This window comes from Apium graveolens, chromosome 11, assembly GCF_009905375.1.
Source record: "Apium graveolens cultivar Ventura chromosome 11, ASM990537v1, whole genome shotgun sequence".
NCBI classification, from domain to species: domain Eukaryota; kingdom Viridiplantae; phylum Streptophyta; class Magnoliopsida; order Apiales; family Apiaceae; genus Apium; species Apium graveolens.
Window position 1 is genome coordinate 154214067 of NC_133657.1, and position 18313 is coordinate 154232379.

General features: G+C 37.4%; 1 non-coding gene across 1 annotated transcript; it reads left to right on the forward strand.

Annotated features, from left to right (window-relative positions):
* The first annotated feature begins 412 nt into the window (after window positions 1-412).
* On the forward strand, window positions 413-519 carry LOC141699566 (small nucleolar RNA R71). Its single transcript, XR_012566016.1, has one exon. It is a non-coding gene; the product is annotated as a small nucleolar RNA R71 (small nucleolar RNA).
* Window positions 520-18313: the final 17794 nt, after the last annotated feature.

Sequence of the window (18313 nt, forward strand, 5' to 3'; positions counted from 1 at the left end):
TCGGATAATAAGTGATTGGAGCTTGTTGTTGTGATCTCTGAAAGTTGCTCACAAATTGAGCTGATTCGCTAGAAATAGCACACTGCACAGTTTCATGTGCCCCACACAAAGCTCACAAACACTAGTGATCTGGTTAACTCCATAATTAGCCAAAGAGTCCACTTTCATTGTCAATACCTTAAGTTGGGCAGCTATAGCAGTTGCTGCACCCAACTCCAGAATTCCTGCTACTTTTCCCTGAGTTAGTCTCTGGGAAGGATTCTGGTATTCATTAGCAGCCATCAGTTCAATCAATTCATAGGCTTCATCATAGCTCTTAGCCCACAAGGCTCCTCCTGATGCTGCATCGAGCATGGGTCTAGAAGTAGCACCCAATCCATTATAAAAATAGTTTATAATCATCCAATCAGGCATGCCGTGGTGTGGGCACTTCCTTAGCATCTCCTTATATTGATCCCAAGCCTCATACAGAGATTCTCCAGTTTGCTGAGCAAACTGAGTAAGAGCATTCCTAATTGCAGTAGTCTTCACCATAGGAAAGAATTTAGTGAGAAACTTTTGAACCAGATCTTCCCAAGTGGTGATAGACCCTGGTGGTAGAGAGTGTAATCAACACTTTACTTTATTCCTCAGAGAGAATGGGAAGAGTCGCAGCTTGATAGCATCTTCAGTCACACTATTGAACTTGAAAGTATCACAGATCTCGATGAAATCCATGATATGTATGTTGGGGTCTTCTGTAGGAGAACCCCCAAACTGAATTGAGTTCTGTATCATCTGAATCCTGTTTGACTTGATCTCAAAAGTGTTAGTCGAGATGGCTGGTCTGATGATGCTTGACTGAATGTCATTGATCTTAGGCCGAGAGTAGTCCATCAAGGCCTTAGGATTTTCTGCTTGATCTCCCATCACTACTAAAATTGGTTCCTCGACTTTCTCTTCTTCTTCTAGCTTCTCCTCTTCTTCAAAAACTTCCCTTCGAACCACTACAACTTCTTCCTCGGCTTTATCCAGAGTTCTCTTCCGAGACCGCGAACGTGTATGCATACATGCTCGCTAGAGTACCTAAAATAAAACAAGAAAACAAATAAGTAACAATGTCCGAGTCAATAAACTTTAACGATCACTGATGACAAACACATAAACTAAAAATTAACACTACAGTCCCCTACAGCGGTGCCAAAAAAATGTTAGGGCTAAACACGCGCTAATAATTCACGCAAGTATACGCGTTCGCAAGTAATATAGAATTGTTTCTAGTTCATTCCCACAGAGACTGGCTTTGGTTAACTATGTAATTAATGCACTTATGCACCGATGATATGGTTATTATCCAATACTAAGACGATAACAATTTGGGTTTGATTATAACTTTGAATTAAACTAACAATTATAACTAAGAGAGTAAAGAGAGTTGTATATTATATGAGACAAACATGAGATTCTAACTTCATTAAATACTTCATTCAATAGCATTATTGTTCTTAACCTTAGCATGCAATGGTGATGACACTAATCAGATAACATGAAACTGCTAAACGCCAATTTTCGTTGCACGAGTAACATACTACTAGATATCCACAAAAGAGATAGAAGCTGAATAGACACCGATTATATTGAGACCCTATATGTCTATAGAATTTAACAACATAAAGGTTTAAGCACAAATTATCTATCATGATTACACAGGGCAAGTAAGATGGTTAAAATTACCTACGAATCATGCATAACAATAACACATGAACCTATGCTAGCATGGAAAGTTCTAAATCCTTAAATTAAATGTCACTTCATTAAAGATTAACACGCTATCTTACAAGTTCGTGACTCTTATAAGACAAATAAGCACAACCAATACTAGATTATCATACAATCACCACACACTAAGGTATCAAAACAATTTAACTAAAGAAATCCATAAATAAATCCGCTTGAACCCCACGATAACAATTAGCCCATTATCGAACTCATCATCAACGTGGGTTCCGATGAAAGCATGGTATAATAACCGTAGTCTTTATTCTTAAATAACAAAACCAAGTACGAAACAAGATTAAGGTTCATAAATAAGAAAACTAGCATCCAAGTTACAACTTAGAATAAAGATTCACAAGTAAAAATAAGATCTTCTTTATCTTCGTTGAATCGTGCTAACACGGTCTTCTTATGACTCTCATTGTGCTCTGGTATGTCTCTCCCTTGAAAACGTCCTTTATTTGAATATATATCGCAGCCCATGCAAGATAGAAGTCCTCCAATTATAATTAGAATAGAATCAGGATTCTGTGATCCCGACCCGGTGCGGCCTAGCGCGGGCGCGATGCATCTCTGAAAAACTGGCACGATCGCGTGCTAGACCTGCGCGGGCGCGCCGTACTTCTGAAAAAACTTCTGATTTCTTCTTTTCTTTGCTGCTTCGAGCCGGTTTTCCACGAGATTTTATTCCAACACCACCTTGACACCAAATTAGCATAAAAACAATGCTAATTCACCTGATTACCTAGATAATGTCTGAAATGCAAAAACACTAGAAAACACATTAAAACACTTAACAACTTGAGTACAAACACATCAATTCAAAGCTTAATAGAGCATTATAACTGTCATAAATGCCACTCAACAATCCAGCGAAGAATGAAGCTATTTTGAATTGGGAAAGACCAAAGACACCTATAGAAGTCAGAAGTTTCATGGGATTAACTGGTTAGAAGATTTGTTAAAGATTTTGAGAAGATAGCTACACCATTAACCAAGCTGACTCAAAAGGATGAAAAGTTCATATGGAATGAGAAATGCGAGGAAAGCTTCCAAGAATTGAACAATCGATTAGTAGCCGTACTTGTATTGGTTTTTCCAGATGATCAAAAAGACTTTGTTAATTACAGTATCGCTTCCTACCGAGGACTCGGATGTGTACTGATGCAACATGGTAATCTGATTGCATATGCTTCTAGACAATTGAAACCTCATGAACAGAAATATCCGATGCATGACTTGGAGCTACCTGCAATTGTGTTTGCACTAAAACTATGGAGACATTATCTGTATGGAGAGAAATGTGAAATCTACACCGATCATAAAAGCTTGAAATATATCTTCACTCAGAAGGAGTTCAACATGAGGCAACGACGATGGCTAAAATTAATTAAGGATTACGATGTGTCAACTAACTATCACCCGTTAAAGGAAAATATTGTAGCAGATGCGCTGAGCAGAAAATAAAGATTGAACGTGCTAACTTCTTCAGAAGAGTTAATCAAAGAATTTGAGAGACTAGAAATTGAAGTTCGTATTCTAGAAGCATCCACTGAGATGCATTATATAGTAAAATTTCAACCAGAGTTGTTGGAAAATATTCAAAGATGTCAAGAAGAGATAATGAGTCATGAAAGCGAAAGCTTAACATGAGAAGAAATTACAAGTTAAAAGGACGACAAGGGAATTCTACATTTTTCCTCGAGAATCTGGGTACCTAATGTAGCAAAACTGAAAGAAAAAATCTTACGAGACGCTCATAACTCAAGATACTCTATTCATCCAAGGAGCACAAAGATGTACAGGGATCTCAAAGAAAATTTTTGGTGGCTAGACATGAAAAAGGAAATAGCGAAATGGGTAAGTAAATGTTATACATGTCAACGAGTCAAGGCGGAACATCAATGTCCAAGTGGATTACTGCAACCACTGGATATTCCGGAATGGAAATGGAAACATCTTGCGATGGATTTCGTAGTAGGAATCCCAAGAACCAAGGAAAATTATGACGCAATCTGGGTTATCATTGACAGACTAACAAAGTCAGCACATTTTCTTCCAATCAATGAGAGATTTTGGCTTGACAAGCTAGTGCATTTATATCTCAAGGAAATCGTGACGCGACATGGAGTTCCTGTATCAGTCGTTTTCGATCAAGATCCTCGTTTCAATGCAAGATTATGGAGACAATTTCAAGAATGCTTGGGCACTAAGTTAAATATGAGCACCGCATACCATCCACAGACGGACGGGAAACGCAAAAGAACAATCCAAACAATTGAAGATATGCTACGAGTATGTGCATTGGATTTTGAAGGTAGTTAGGATGAACATTTACCGTTAGTGGAATTTTCTTACAACAACAACTATCAAGCAAGCATTGGGATTCCACCTTATGAAGCCTTATACATGAGGAAGTGCAGATCTCTAGTATGTTGGGATGAAGTTGGTAAACGCAAGATTCTAGGTCCAGAATTGATCCATCAAACTAAAAAGAAGTTAAACTTATTCAAAAGCGACTAGAAACAACGCATAATTGAAAATAGAAATATGCGAATCAAGCCATAAAGGATATGGATTTCAATGAGGGAGAACCTGTGTTATTGAAGATATCACCATGGAAAGGATTGACCAGATTTGGAAAGAAGAGTAAACTTAAGCCGCATTACGTTGGTCCATTTGAGATATTAAAGAAAGTAGGAAAGGTAGCATATAAGTTAGCCTTACCAGCTCATATGCAGCATATTCATAAAGTGTTTCATGTGTCAATGCTTAAGAGATATAATCCGGATTCAAGGCATGTGATAGAGTACGAGCCGATAGAAATTCAAGCTGATTTGTCATATATAGAGCAACCAATAAGAATTCTAGATCAGCAAGAAAGAGTGTTGAGAAATAAGTCTGTACCATTAGTACGAGTTTTGTGGAGAAATCCTATGGTTGAAGAGTCAACCTGGGAGCTTGAGAGTAAAATATTAGAAAAGTATCCCCAGTTATTTTCTTAGCGAGATTTTGAGGACAAAATCCTTTTAAGGGGGAAGGATGTAATGATTGAGAAATAATGATTGTTTAATATCATAATAAATGGGTATTATGTGTTTATAATATTATTAAGTGTGATTAGTCGTAAATTATTAGCTGTTATGTGTTGTATGTGTTCCATATAGTTCGGGGTATTTTTATATATTTTATTGCGGGTTAAATGCTTTTATATCAAAAGCTATACGGCCCAGACTTTGTTTTAATAGCTGATATTTCATATAAAATAATTGGACTTATTTTGCTTAATATGGCGTATACCATATCGATATTCTGAACATCCAGTTAATTTATAAAATATCTCGTTTCGTGAAAAATGACTTTTCCGGACCCCTACGGGTGCTTAAAAAATCATAAAAATCATATTTTTTATTTTTATAAAATCATGGGACTTTCAAATATTTCATTTCTTTGCACTTTTGAATTATTCACAATTTTTGGGAAATTTTGGCATAAATTTTGTATTTATTTGAAATTAAAAAATTTAAAAATTATTCCCCATAAAATATTAATTAGGGGCCAGTTAATTTTATTAAGAGATATAATTAGGGCCTAAATTTTAGAAGTATTTTTCAGTAATTATAAATAGCCTAAATTTATTAATTAATTATATAATAATTATAAAAATTCGAAAAAAAAAATCAGAAAAATAATTAAAATTCTCTAAAAAAGGGGAATTAGGGTTCTTGGCAAACAAGAATCAAAGATCAATTTCGGGGTGATTTTGGTGTTCAAATCAGGCGTACGAGTATTCTATTTGAAGCTCACAATATGTATTTTTCTAATCCTTCATCAAAATCGTTATTAGAGGTATAATTTTTAATTCAATTTTTGTGTGTTCATATTAGAATTAGGTGATATCGATAGAAAATACACCCTAAAGACGCATTAAATGTCGCATTAATTACAATTGGGCTTCTTTTCTAAAGTCCAGTATAGACCTCTCTGGTCCGAGCTCGTAGCAGACTCAAGACGACCCAAGTAGACAAGGCCCACCAGCTGAGGTCGTCAAGGTCCAAGAACATAAGCTGTTTTCGGACCAGGCCCAATACGGCTGGAAGAGCAGAGACATGTGTTCTAAACGGACTCAAATTCCTACACAGAAGGTTTTGGAGTTCCTTCCCTTATAGGACTCCTAATCACCATCTAAGTTGGAGACTTGTCCACCAAGTCTCCCAACAGAAGTCTAACCCTAGACTCACCATTATATAAAGGGCTCTACTCCTCAACCTAGAACTATATTTTTGACTTGATTCTCTACAACACAGGGATACATAGGCATCTTACAAGGACCGATAGTCCCGAACGCAAGAGCAACCATTAAAGCTCGAAGCTCACAAACCCTAGCATTAAATACTAACACACTCAGGTTTTTATTCCACAACATTTGGCGCCGTTTGTGGGAAGACTACAACAACCATGGTGAATACACGAAGCAGAAACAATAGTGGAACAGACACTCCTGTTCCATCGCGAATAATCGCATCAGCGGTGGAAGTACCACCGCACTCAACTTATTCCTCCATCCAAGGGGGAACCCAGGTAGAAGCAACTGAGGCTCAACCACTAGGGATGAATCCCCAATTTCAGCAGATATATATACCTGTGAACTCTCAACCCGTTAGGTATGAGTACTCGACGATCGTGACCACTAACCCCCCTTACGGGATGCCTATATACCCCGAGGCTGGAGGAAGTGGACATTCTAATAGGAGTAAAGCACAAGGGCGGACGCCCCAATACATACATGACTTAGCTCATATTCTAGAGGATCAAGAATTCTATGAACCTTATACTGATAGAGACTCTGAATCATCAGATGATGATGATGCTGCTTCGAGAAGGAGGCGTTCTGGCAAAGAGCCGATGTCTAGTACTGACCATCTCCCCATGAGCACTCAAGGGACGAATCCCAAAGATGTTCAGGAGAGGATCAGGGCTCATGAAGCTGAGATCCAATGGCTGAAGCGTGACCTGGAGACGCATCTGACTCCAAGACCCCCACTTACTCTAAGGCGAAGAGATCCTCCTCTGATCATAGACCTAGATGGTCCAATACCAAGAAGGGCTATTGCCCCAAGGGCTGATCCAAGTGATCTTATACCCCTAGGAGATCCTGATGATTCGAATCCCCCATTCACTGATGAGGTAATGAATGCCCGCATCTCAAGGAAGTTCAAGATGCCCAACATCAAAGCATATGATGGTATTGGCGATCCAGCTAATCATGTCAGGACATTCTCTAACGCCCTGTTGCTACAGCCCGTGAACGACGCTATTAAGTGTTGGGCCTTCCCTCAAACCCTATCGGGTATGCCTCAAAGGTGGTATAGTCGTCTACCCCCAAATTCTATTGGATCATTTAAGGACTTGAGCCAAGCTTTTATCAAGCAGTTTATAAGTGGCAGAGTACACGAGAAGAGTTCAGCCTCTCTCATGGGCATAGTCCAAGGAGCTAGGGAGCCTTTGAGAGCAAATCTGAATCAATTTACGAAGGAGGCTTTGAAGGTCCCTGATCTTGATGATAAGGTAGCTATGATAGCCCTACAACAAGGGACTAGAGACAAGTTCTTTAAGATGTCCCTGGCTAAGCGCCCTCCCAAAAGCATGATGCAGCTCCAGGATAGAGCCGAAAAGTATATCAAGGTAGAAGGTGGAGGACGGTATGAAGAAGATGGCTGTGAATAATGAACCTGATGGAAACAAGAAGCGGAAGACGGATCAGGAGTACGATGCCAAGGATCCACAAATTGGGAAAAACTCCGACTCCTCCTCTTCTAAGAAGAATCAACGACCAAGGTTCACTGAATATGCGAGGTTGAATGCCCCAAGGAGCCAAATTCTCATGGAAATTGAGAAGGACAAAGATTTCAAATGGTCGAAGCCACTAAGGGGAGACCCTGAAAAGAGAAACAAAAGTCGATATTGCAGGTTTCACAAAGATGTTGGTCATGATAATGACGATTGTAGGCAACTCAAGGATGAGATTGAGTATCTGATCCGAAGGGGAAAGTTCGGACGTTTCACCAAGGGTGAAGAGGTCGGAGGCCAAAAGAGAGACAATGATCGAATAGATGACGATCGAAGGGGTAACGACATAGATCGTAACCCAGAAAAGCTTATACAAAAGAAGTAATGAGCATAGTTGGAGAACCATCTAAGCGTTCTAAGTAAGAGATGACTCTTGAATTTGGTGACGTAGACCTTGAAGGTTTGAAATTTTCTCAGGATAATCCTCTAGTTTATCACTCTGATAATTGGAAATTGTCCTCTTATGAGGGTCCTAGTGGACAATGGAGCTTCCGTGGACATTCTGTTCCATGACACATTCATAAGGATGAGCTACAATGATTGTCAACTAACTCCATCCGACACACCCATTTACGGGTTTAACCATGTGGAATGCAAAGTCGAAGGAGCAATACAACTTCCCGTAACTATCGGGGAAGAGCCCAGGGAGGCCACACAGTCAGGTTGTCAAGGCAGCCTCTACTTACAATGCTATCATTGGGTAGAACAGGGATCCATGCTTTTAAGGCTGTTCCCTCAACCTACCACATGATATTGAAGTTCCAAACTAGGAATGGTGTTGGAGAAGCGAAAGGAGATCAGAAAATGGCCCGCAATTGCTATGTTGCAGCACTTAGGACTGATGCAACCGTGAGGCAGGTCCTCCCCATAAAAGACATGGATGTCCGAGAGAATGACGAACTATGAAGGAAGCCAGCCGAGGACTTGGTCCCAATTCCCTTAGACCCCTTAGACCCGGAGAAGGTCACGTATATTGGGAGATCTCTGGACAAGCCCCTAAAGGGCCAAATGACAACTTTCCTCCAAAAGAACAGTGATGTGTTTGCTTGGACAACAGCTGATATGCCTGGTACAGACCCGAACCTTATAACTCATATGTTGAACGTTGACCTAACTCGAAAGGTCGTGAATTAAAAGAAAAGAACTTACACCCCTTATAACGACTCGTGTATTTTTGAATTATTTAAATAGGTAATGGTGGAAGTATTAAATAAATAAAGTATGTGTATAGTTTTTGTCAGCTCGGTTTTATTTTATTATTATGTATGTGTGATTTATGGGGTAGCGGGTTGTTCCCGTAATTAATCATGGAATTGTATTGAATTGTTTTTATTTTTAAAAGTGGATTTAATGTAAATTTATTTGTATAAATATTTGAAGTGTCTCTAAAATTGTTTTTATGATTTTATAATTACAATAATTATTTTTAGGATTTTATAAAATTGAGAAATCAATATTTTATTAATTATTTATCTTTAAATGATTTTCTGATTGCTTTTACTTGTAAAATCCGTATTTAAATTTTAGATTTTTTCAAAAATTATGAAACTCATATTTATTTAAGTTTGGAATATTCCGAGAATTTTAAAATTATTTTAGGAATTTTTGGGAATTCATCTGCGCGTTGATTCGTTTAATTGATAAAAGCGGGTATAAATTATGTTTCAGAAATTATTGTAAAATTATAAAATTTATGTTTTTATAAACTGCGGGATATTTGTAGCATTTAAGGACTATTTTCGTAATTTTCGAATTTGTTTTATGTGCTACTTGGTTCGTTAAATTGTTAAAATATGGTTCAGCGTTAAGCTCTCGGGTGTTAGAGTATACACGTGTTGATTTCCTGTTAAACTAGAGATACGTGGCAGATTACTACAATATGGGTATTATTTTTTATTTATTTATTATTATTTTCTTCCTCTTCTTTCTCGGGCAGCCATCTCAATCTCTCTTGTTTCCTTGTTCATTTTTTTCATTCCCCTCTGTTCGGGCTTTTCCCCGATATCTGTAAGCTTGGTCCCGTTCCTCTTTTGCTACGGCCGCCGTTCCCTTCGGGTTCTCAGTCGCCGCCTCCCTGTTTTTCGGTAAGCCGCCGACTTATTTTCGGTGAACTTCCCCTGTTCTGCTCAATTTCGATTGAATAACCTTGATTTTGTATACATATGTATGTATATATTGATGGCTGTGTATCTCTCAGATTTTCATTGCCGCCCGTTAATTATTCCGGCCACCGCTGTTTCCTCCTACTCCGGCCTGTTGCGTGTATGTGCGCGTTATTGGTTTTCGCGAGTGTTAATTTCTGTGAATTATTTGTGATGATAATCTGTGATAAATGGTTTGGAATTATTCGGATTAATATAGGAAAGATTCGAATGAATTTCGTACAATTATCGTGGATTATTTGATTACTGAGAAATTTGTATATTATTATCGGTAGAATTCGTCTTGGACGCCCGAAATATTAGGGTACCGATGAATTTCTGCCGCCGTTAAAAATGATTTTCGATGAGTTAACGGTGGACTGTGATGATTTATTCTGAGTCCTAATATTTTAAAATAAATAAATTAGTTCGTAAAATTATTTCCAGAATGGAAGTATTTAATTAAAATGTAAAGGTTGTATCGAGGATCGAGATATATAATTGAATTGATTGTTTGGTTGTGATGTCAATTGGATGGTGATTGTGGATTGTTGTTGTTGTTGTGTATTGACGTCGATTCATTGTTTCGACGGGTAGTCCGATAAACAAAGGAGACGCTGTCCAAATTTCGGAAGCGTATCCTATAAAATATCGGAAATATCAGTCGAGTGTATATAGTTATATACTTATAAATAAATGTGGTACGAGCCTACCTGCATATTGTGCCATATGGTTAATAACCCTATTTTATGAAATGTACCTTCGTGTAGTAATAATATATTTCATAAATTATAACTGCCAACCCTTGTTTCATAAAACAATGAGTATATGTGTTTTCCGAGAATAAATATTGAATCGAGATTTGAGTATATGAATCCTGTATGTTACGTGTACTATAGTAATGTATATAAGTATGAGTCGGGATTGTTGGTATCGAGGATATGTCAAGCATAACTAGATGTCTAACATAGAGTATTTCGACCCTGTAGGTTCTAGTCGGGCAACCGAAAGTGGATGTTGGACTAAAGATAACCTAGTGGTCAGTCGAAAAGCTCAGTAAGGTTCCAATCAAAGGACTTAAGTGTTGAGGTCGAATCCAGGGTGATTTAGTGAATAGACAATAAAGCCTGAGCGTCAGAGTGGGCTCATAGTCGATTAGTAATAATTGTAAAGCCCTGCAAGGAAAGTACTTCTAAATCTTTCTCGAGATATATTGCAAATACTTCTAAATTCTCTTGTGACCAATTGTTAATATTCCAATAGCACTGTTTTATATTGTGAGTACTTGGAATCATATAGCCTTGAAATCAGATCACATCATTTGAACTTTAAACCGTAAGCCTTATTCTTTGTAAACCATCCTTTGTTGATTTCCAGATACCAAATGTTAGATATATTTGATAATGTCATGACTAATATGATTTATGTTTAGTTTTCAGATCTTACTTAAACAGGACAAATCAGTATTTAACTGAAATAAGCACTTATACTGAAGTCAGAACTTAAGTTATCAGTACTTAAGGTTCAGGAGATATTTATCAGAAGATAATATCAGGACTTAAAGGAAACGTTCAGATAAGGAAGACAACTGATTAGAAGGAAAAGAAGATCAAGACAAATATAAGAAGAGATATGCATGAAGAAGGAATTCTATGAAGAATAGAATACTTGGAAGAAAAGATATCTGATTGATATATTTTAGGAAGCAGAATTATATTCCATATCAATTAGCGATTATCTTGTAACTGTGTAGTATATAAACACAGACATAGGGTTTACACTATAAGTGTTATCGTTATCGAGAATATTATTCATTGTAACCCTAGCAGCTCTCGTGATATTTGTTCATCACTGAGAGATGACAGTTCCATACTGTAACAGAGTTTATTGCTTTGAATAAAGTCTGTTTTCTGTTACTTGTGTTATTAGAATTCGATTTGATTGTTCTATACACTGTATTCACCCCCCTCTACAGTGTGTGTGACCTAACAAGTGGTATCAGAGCCTATCTGTTAACACACAAACATTTTAAGATCCAAAAATAATCATGTCTGAAGCAGAAACTCCAACCAAGTCCACCAAAACTGAAGAACCACCAAAGACACAAATCCATAGTCGATATGAGACTATTAGAGTTCCTATATTGAAACCGTCTGAATATCCCATATGGAAAGTGAGGATGACTATGTTTCTGGAAGCTACAGATCCAGAATATCTTGACAGAATCAAGGAAGGACCTCACAATCCAACAAAGCTCACAGTTGCAGTTGCAGGTGAAGCAGCAAAGTCTGTACCAAAGGAGAAGAGTGATTACACTACTGAAGATATCACTTCAATTGCTAAGGATGCGAAGGTACGAGACTTACTGCATAGTGCCATTGATAATGTAATGTCAAATAGGGTAATTAACTGCAAGACTGCAAAGGAGATATGGGATTCCTTGGAAGCAAGATGTCAGAGAACTGATTCGATCAAGAAGAACAGGAAGACAATACTCACTCAAGAGTATGAACACTTTGACTCAAAGCCAAATGAGTCATTAACTGATTTATATGACAGATTTGTCAAGCTCTTGAATGATTTTTCACTGGTTGATAAGGAGTATGATCTTGAAGATTCAAACCTTAAATTCCTGTTAGCTCTTCCTGAAAGCTGGGATTTGAAGGCAACAACTATAAGAGACAACTATAATCTTGATGAAACGACTCTTGATGAAATTTATGGGATGCTCAAGACTCATGAACTTGAGATGGAACAAAGAAGCAAGAGGAAAGGAGGAAAGTCAAGGATAGTTGCTCTTAAGGCTGAATAAGTATCTCCCAAGGCAGCTACCGCAAGGAAGGGCAAGCGTAAAGCTCTCTTCACAAAGTCTGATACTGAGTCATCAAGTTCTGATAGTGATGATGACTCAGAAACTGAAAGCTTTCCTGAGACGGATGCTGATGAAGAGATGATGAAGCTGTGTGCTCTTATAGTGAAAGGAATCACGAAGATTGCATACAGGAAGTTCAAGAAGGGAAATAAGTTTTCCAGGAGAGGTGCAAGTTCTGATAAGAAGAATTTCAGAAAATCTGAAGGCAAAGGAGGAAAGTCTGATAGAGGAGATTATACAAATGCCAAATGCTACAACTGTGGTGAAAAAGGCCACATATCTCCTGATTGCAAGAAAGTGAAGAGTGACAAAGGCAAGGCTCTTGTCACAAAGAAGAAAAACTGGACAGACACCTCAGATTCTGAAAGTGAGGAGAACTATGCCTTGATGGCAAATGCTGATATGGCAAATGCTGAAAGCAGTACTGAAGCTGCTGAGTTAAAGGTACCTCAAACTACTTATGCCTTTCATACTGATGATATTAATGAGTTGAGAAGATATCTTAAAACCATGTTCATTAGCTATAGAGACCAAACTTTAACATGTGAAAGATTAACTTCTGAAAATCTTGCTTGTAAAAAGAGGAATGATTATTTAGAAAAAGAGTTAGTCATGTTCCATCAAACTCGGAAAGATAGAGATGATGCTTTCTATGTTAGGGATGAAGTACTTAAATGAATGAATCTCTAAAAGCTGAGTTAGAAAAGGAAAGAGAGATTATCAGGACTTGGACTAACTCTGGCAGAATAACTCAGAATTTGTTAAGTAGTGAAAACTGGAAAGAGGGCTTAGGTTATGGAGATGATAAGAATGATAAAGGAACTATAGATATTAAGCCTATAGTTGTTAAACAAAAGCCAAAGTTAAAACCTGGTAAGTTTGTAGCTGTAAAGTCTGATACTGAGAAATCAGAAGTTAAAAAGGAATTAACTTCTGACAAACTAAAACAGGAAAAGACAACTGAAGTAAATGTAGGCTTAATGACAAAGAAGCAGCTTAAGCATAAGCTGAAAGATGTTAAGAATGCAAACAAGGTAAAATCACCTAGGAAAAATAGGAATGGAAAGGAAGGGGTGAATAAAAGCAATGATTATAAGCCTGTTCCTGATGCTCCTAGAAAAACGTGTCATAACTATGGAAGTTCTAACCACCTGGCTTCTTTTTGCAGGAAGAATAAGAATATAAACTCCTTACTTTCAAAGTCAGGAGTTAAGAGTCAGTCTGTTAGATATAAGCCACAAAATCCTTGTTTTCATTGTGGTAGTTTATGGCATTCCATTTATACTTGTAAGGAATATCATAGTCTGTACTATGATTATTATCAAATAAAACCTTCTTTAAAGAAAGTTAGCATTGTTCCTTCTAGTGTAAGTTCTGATTCAAAGTCTGATATTGTAAATTCTGATAAGAAAAATGTTAACATAAACTCTGATGCTAAATCCACTGCAAATGTTAACAAACTTAATAAGGCCAAAGGATCCAAGCAAGTCTGGGTCCTTAAAACTAATCATTAGTGGTCTTTGTGATTGCAGGGCAACATGAAAAACATCCTAGTTCTGGACAGTGGATGTTCAGGACATATGACTGGAAATAAAGCCCTGCTATCAGACTTTATGGAGAAGGCTGGCCCAAGTGTTTCTTATGGAGATGGCAACATTGGAAAAATGTTGGGATATGGCAATATCAATCTTGGGAATGCCATCATTAAAGAAGTAGCTCTAGTCTCAGGACTTAAACACAATCTGCTGAGTGTTAGTCAAATCTGTGACAGAGGTTATCATGTGGATTTCTTTAAAGAACACTGTGAAGTTGTAAGTAAATCTACAGGAAAAGTTGTTCTCAAAGGATACAGGCGTGGTAACATTTATGAAGCCAAGCTTTCAATAAGTACTGATGGTTCTGCAGTCTGTCTGATGAGTAGAGCATCAATTGAAGAAAGCTGGAACTGGCACAAGAAACTCTCTCATTTAAATTTCAACAATATAAATGAATTAGTCAAGAAAGATCTTGTGAGAGGACTGCCAAAGTCAGTGTTTGCTCCTAATGGCCTTTGTGATTCCTGTCAGAAGGCTAAATAAAGAAAATCTTCATTCAAGAGCAAGACTGAATCATCAATTCTTGAGCCTTATCACCTACTACATGTTGATCTATTTGGTCCAATGAAGGTCATGACTATTGCAAAGAAGAAATATGCTATGGTCATAGTGGATGAGTTCACCAGATACACATGGGTGTATTTCTTGCACACAAAAAGTGAAACTGCATCTATCTTGATTGATCATGTCAGGCAACTGGATAAATTGGTCAAAGATTCTGTGAAGATTATAAGAAGTGATAATGACACTGAGTTGAAGAATTTGATAATGGAAGAGTTCTGCAAAAACCATGGAATCAAGCAGGAATTTTCTGCTCCTGGAACTCCACAGCAAAATGGAGTTTTTGAAAGAAAGAATAGAACTCTTATTGAAGCTGCACGAACTATGTTTGATGAAGCAAAGCTTCCAACCTATTTTTGGGCTGAAGCTGTGCAGACTGCTTGTTTTACTCAAAATGCAACACTCATTAACAAGCATGGAAATACACCATATGAGATGGTGAAGAAAAAGAAGCCAAATCTGAAATACTTTCATGTATTTGGTTGCAAGTGTTTTGTTCTTAAGACTCATCCTGAACAGCTGTCAAAATTTGATCTAAAAGCTGATGAAGGAATTTTTGTTGGATATCCACTTTCCACAAAAGCCTTCAAAGTCTACAATTTAAGAACAAGGGTTATCATGGAATCTATCAATGTATCTTTTGATGACAAGAAGATTATTGGACTTGAAGATTTCAATGATCACGATCAGCTGAGATTTGAAAATGAAGACTTAAATTCTGAATCTGTAAATTCTGATGACAAACTCTGAACCTGTAAGTACTGATGTCATTGAATCCGTGGTAACAACTCCAAAGGAAAATGCACCTGTCCAGGGGGAGCAAGCTGAAGATCCTACCACATCTCAAGACTCTAAAGAAGCATCAGAACCTGATACTCGCAAGTGTTTTGTTCTTAAGACTCATCCTGAACAGCTATCGAAATTTGATCTAAAAGCTGATGAAGGAATCTTTGTTGGATATCCACTTTCCACAAAAGCCTTCAGAGTCTTTAACTTGAGAACAAGGGTGGTCATGGAATCTATCAATGTCTCCTTTGATGATAAGAAAATTACCGGACTTGAAGATTTCAATGATCATGATCAGCTGAGATTTGAAAATGAAGACTTAAATTCTGATACTGAAAATCCTGACAGTCTAAATCCTGATACTGCAAACTCTGATGGATTAAGCTTTGATGTTATTGAAACTGTGGTGACTACGCCAAAGGAAGATGCACCTGTGCAGGGGGAGCATACTAAAGATGCAACCACATCTCAAGAAGCATCTGAACATACAACTGGCTCTTCAAGTTCTGATTCATCAAGTATTGATAAGCCAAGTTCTGATAATTCTGAAAATTTTAATACTGAAGGATCCAACTCAGAGAGCATAGTTTCAGGGGGAGCATCCGAAGATGTTGATGAAGATGGCATGGATCATGGGGGAGCATCCAGTTCTAGAGAAAACCTTCCATCTGCAAGGAAGTGGACTAAATCACATACAACTGACTTAATAATTGGAAATCCTGATACAGGTGTCAGAACTAGTACAGCTACTTCAAGTGACTGTCTTTACAATTCTTTTCTTTCTCAGACTGAACCAAAGAAAGTGGAAAAAGCTCTTCAAGATGCTGACTGGGTGCAAGCAATGCAGGAAGAGTTAAATGAATTTGAAAGAAACAAAGTCTGGACCCTAGTGCCAAGACCAAAGAACAGATCTGTTGTTGGTACAAAGTGGGTATTCAGAAACAAAACTGATAGTGATGACATAATTATAAGAAATAAAGCAAGGTTGGTTGCAAAAGGATATTCTCAACAGGAGGGAATTGATTATGATGAAACATTTGCACCAGTTGCTAGATTGGAAGCCATAAGGATATTTTTGGCTTATGCTGCTCACAAAAAGTTTACTGTCTTTCAAATGGATGTGAAAAGTGCTTTTCTCAATGGAGAATTGGAGGAGGAAGTATATGTTGAACAACCTCCAGGCTTTGTCGATCCCAAATATCCAAATTATGTCTACAGGCTTGATAAAACACTTTATGGCCTTAAGCAAGCTCCTAGAGCATAGTATGAGACTTTAGCTCAGTTTCTTCTGGAAAATGGATTTAACAGAGGAACTATAGACAAAACACTGCTCTACCTTAACCATGGAAAAGACTTACTTCTGGTTCAGATTTATGTTGATGATATCATCTTTGGTTCTACAAATGACAGACTTTGCAAAAATTTTGCCAAACTGATGCAGTCAACATATCAAATGAGTATGATGGGAGAAGTTAGCTATTTTCTGGGCCTTCAAGTCAAGCAGAATGAAGAAGGCACTTTTATTTGTCAAACCAAGTACACCAGAAACTTGCTGAAGAAATTTGGAATGAAAGATTGTTCAAGTGCATCCACTCCCATGGCCACTGCAACAAAACTGGATAAGGATACTGGTAAATCAGTAGATATTACTGATTACAGAGGTATGATTGGCTCTCTACTCTATCTAACTGCTAGTAGACCTGATATCATGTATGCTACCTGTCTTTGTGCAAGATTTCAAGCAGATCCAAGAGAACCTCACTTAACAGCTGTGAAAAGAATATTCAAGTATCTTAAGGGAACAGCTGATCTGGGATTGTGGTATCCCAGAGAATCAGATTTTAAACTAATAGGTTACTCAGATGCAGATTTTGCAGGTTGCAAAATTGACAGGAAGAGAACGAGTGGAAGCTACCAATTTCTTGGAAGCAGATTGGTTTCTTGGTTTAGCAAGAAAAAAAAGTCAATTTCCACATCAACTGTAGAAGCAGAATACATTGCTGCAGGAAGCTGTTTTGCACAGATTCTTTGGATGAAGAATCAGTTACTGGATTATGGGTTAACATATTTTAAAATCCCTATTTACTGTGATAATGAAAGTGCAATTGCTATGACAGGTAATCCAGTTCAACACTCAATGACAAAGCATATCAGCATTAGGTACCACTTCATAAGGGAACATGTGGATGAAGGTACAGTGGAATTGTACTTTGTTCCAACAGATCAACAACTAGCAGATATCTTCACAAAACCACTGTGTGAAGCTACTTTTACAAGATTGGTAAATGAACTTGGAATGGTTTCAGGTTCCTTCTTTAAATCTGCTTAGTTTTGTTCTGATACATCAGACTTTATGATCAGTATTTACAGATATTACTCTCTTTGTGTATCCTGTGCCTAATTAAAAATTGCTTAAGTACTGATTGTTGTATGATGTGAATTTCTAAACTCTGATAGTGAAATGACTGTTTCTGTGACTATTCAATCCTATGAGGATAACTGTGCTAGATGCTGACCTAGTAGTCTTTAATATAATAGAGATCCCATGTTAGAAGTAATTATTTATGTGGAAATTTATTGACACAAGCAAATTCTGATATTGAGCTTAGTTACGTTTACTTTGTCTATCTTATTACTAAGTGTAAGGCATATGTCATAGCCTATTTGTATATTCGAGGATTTAACTCAACTCAAATAAGAATGTAATAAGTAAATAGTGGATCTACCGTCAAAGAGATCTCGCAAAGTAACAT